Source organism: Zingiber officinale, chromosome 2B (genome assembly GCF_018446385.1).
Source record: "Zingiber officinale cultivar Zhangliang chromosome 2B, Zo_v1.1, whole genome shotgun sequence".
Lineage (NCBI taxonomy): Eukaryota > Viridiplantae > Streptophyta > Magnoliopsida > Zingiberales > Zingiberaceae > Zingiber > Zingiber officinale.
Window position 1 is genome coordinate 141,038,179 of NC_055989.1, and position 3,519 is coordinate 141,041,697.

Genomic DNA, 3,519 nt, shown 5'->3' on the forward strand with positions numbered 1-3,519 from the left:
TCGTGGAGCTGGTCGGTTTGCAACAAGCTTCAGATCAAAGCAGTCGCGCATGTTGTGCATCACCAACTGATGAAAGAGCAGAATAGTGGCATCTACGCCTTACCTTTTGCTACCTTTGGGCAACCCGCCACTACATGCTGCATGGCATGTGTCCTCGGCTCTTGGTGTTGCTGGGATCCTCATGATCGGGGCCCCATTGGGGGTTGATGGCTACTCGATGATTGTTGCTCGGGCGCTGTTGGGGGCTGGGCAAGTGCCTCCTTTCTCCTGGCCACTTGGGATTCTTCCATATTTATGTACTTCGTGGCCCTCCTGAGTAGATGGTCGAAGTCCCTCGATGACTTCCGGATGAGTAACCGGAAGAACTCTCCTTTGGTGAGACCTTGGGCGAAGGCGTTTACCAACACTTCTGCATAGATCGAGGGAATGTCCATGGCCACCTGGTTGAAGCATTGAATGTAGGGCCTCAGTTTCTCTCTCGACCCTTACTTCAAGTAGAACAGGTTGACACTGGTCTTCTGATGGTGGTGACTACTGGCAAAGTGGTGTAAAAACGTCGCACGGAAGTCCTTGAAGTTGTGGATTGATTCGTTCGGCATTCTCTTAAACCACTGTTGTGCTAATCTGGATAGAATGGTGAGGAAGACCTGACACTTCACCCTATTGGTGTACTAATAAAGTGTGGCTGCGTTGTCGAGCTTGGCCAAGTGGTCTTCCGAATCGGTTGTTCCGTTGTATTCTTCGATCGCCAATGGGGTGTAGTGTCTCTGTAGAGAGTCATCTAGAATCCCTTGTGAGAATTATTGATTGATCTGCTCAAGCGAATCATCTTCCCTTGGTGCCTTTCCTTTATGTGCGGTCCTGTTCCTCTGATGAAGTCTGGAACATCGCTCGATGAAAAGGAATCCATACGTTGGGTAGTTCCCCATATGTATCAGTCAGCTTCCTGTTTTGTCCCTCAATGGATACGTTCTCCTCTCGATCTCCATATCATGCTTGATGCCCCACCATTGATGTCGCGGGCTTATGCTTTTGGCGCTCAGCTAACGCTTGTTGTTGTTGCTGCTCCACTATCCTTACCGCTCGGGCTTGTATAAGCATATCGAGCTCCTCTTTTGTCAGCGTCACCGCAGTGAGTCATCTAACGTCTTCCATCTTCTCACTTCAGATGCAGGTTATGTTCTCATAGACGACGCCAAAATGATTCTGTCTGAAAATGGGAGGATGGAAAGCTAGGGATGTGGCTGCTACGTTGACTGGCTGTAGAACGTGCTCCGCTCTGCAAAACAAGTGAAGTTAGTGCCGAGCCAGGGAAGGGGTCCTCGGCGTTGGCCTTTTGATGCTCAAGTCAGTCACCTGCAGTGTAGAAGGAAGCGAAGCAACAGTAACACAAGTGCGAATAGTAATCACGCCTACCTCCGCCGGTGATGGCCCCCCTTTATATAGAGCTCTGATGGGTGACATACACACTCCTCGAGGTATGGACACATTCTCCAATATGACCTATGAAGGGACCTGCCATGAAAGTACCTCTGACATCATACCTTAACAGGGCATGTATATCCCTGACAAGATAGTAGAAGCTTCCGCCGTAAGATTCGCCTGTCGACCATGTCTTGTGTCAATGACACTATCTCCAAGAAGGATATTGAGAGATGCGACAATGGTTTCTCTACTTGGTCGAGTAGGGTAGTCACTCGGCCAGGACTCCTCCGTTTCCGTTGATGGTCAGGTTTCGCTGCTTGGCCGAGCGGGGTAGCCGCTCAGCTGGGACTCCTCCGCCCTGTCAACCTCAGTTGCTTTTTCCTGTGGTGACTGAGTGTAGTAGCATGCCTCTCCACGTTCGGATAAGCTCTCCAGTCTCCTTAGCGTCTTGTTGCTCCACATTGAGCATCTGGCTGTCTTACCATATTATCCAAGCTAGACGGTTAGCCCACCCAGATAATTATTGTTCGACCAACTTTTGTAGCCTTTTGCCGATCAGACTCTAGGCACCTGCCTCGACCGGTCGCTGTAGCCGACCCCCGCTCGGCCACCATAGGTGAGCCTTTTGATACCTTGATGTTGGAACCTCAAGGTTATTTTTGTGTGATCAACTAAGTTAGGTTAGGTCCTGTTATGTTTTGATCTCTATGTTTAAGTGTGCAGGACCTTAGGAGCATAGGAAGTCGAGTGGAATATGCAACTAGCAAGGATGGCACGGGAGAGAGCCGACAGGCTCGGTGCATCTGAGGGACTAGGTGCTGGGGAAGAGTACACTGGTGGACGAGAAGGGCGGGCGCGGCGGTCTGAGGGACGAGAAGCCGGGGAGGAAGGTTGCTCGAGGAGAAGGCCGAAACTAGGTTCGGGTGAGCCTTATTTTGATTGGCCGAAATCACCCAAGAGGAAGAACGAAAGGAAGAGAAAAAGAAGCTGAAATCTTCTGCTGGAAGGCGCCTTCCATACACAGTGAATGCGCCTTCACTGTGTATGGAAGGCGCCTTCCTTATGCATGGAAGGTGCCTTCCATAACCATGGAAGGCGCCTTCGATCAGGCTGGTTCGAGCCGTTGTAGTTGATAAAACTTTATCCACCGGCGCCTTGCTAGGGGCACCTTCCAACCCTATGGAAGGCGCCTTCAGCCTGCGGATATGTTTTTCCAAGGGCTATAAAAAGACCCCTGGACCTAGGAAAGATGTAACAACTTGAGTATTCATTTCCTATCAATAGTCTGAGCTGTTATTGTGTGTAAAAGGCTTCTCCACCTTCACCAAAGAAGATTCTTAGTGAGCTTTCATCTGCCTTGGATTAACAACCACCCCGGTTGTAACCAAGTAAATTCTGAGTCACTTTTTTTTAGTTTCACATTGTTTATTTTTATGCTATTGCTGCTAATCTAAGTTAAAAGATGAGAAAGGTGTTTTGTTTTTCTGTTTCAGGCAACTCAACCCTCTCTAGCCGGCCTACTCGGACCAACAAGTGATATCAGAGTCTAACATCCTCAGAAGGACTAACCGCCGACTGTAACAAACAAAAAATGGTTGGAGATAGTATCTACCCACCAACGTTCGAGGGGGAGTTCACGTTTTGGAAGCGACGAATGGAGGTATTTCTCAAAATAGATTTTAATATTTTATTAATAATGAAATATGGTTATGAAGCACCGAAGAACACAAACGGAGAAAAAAAATCGAAAAACACCTCTAGACCAAAAAATAGTGTAACGATTTTACGTCAAATGGTAAGGCTGAATTTCATCTTTTAAGTGTACTACCGGTTGAAGATCTCGGCAAAATCGACAACTACCAAAGTGCAAAAAACTTTGCAAAAGGTTTTTAAATCTCTATGAAGAACCAAAAGAAGTCGAATCCAACTCCTCGATGGATACCAAGTCATCATCAGAAGAATCTGAAACTAAGGAAATCGTCGGAACAACTCTAATAGCAGAGTACCTGCCAGAAGACGAAGCAAGCTCATCCAAAATGAGCATCGAGAGCATTGATGAAGGAGGAGCTGCAATAGAAGAAAGCAACAGTTCAG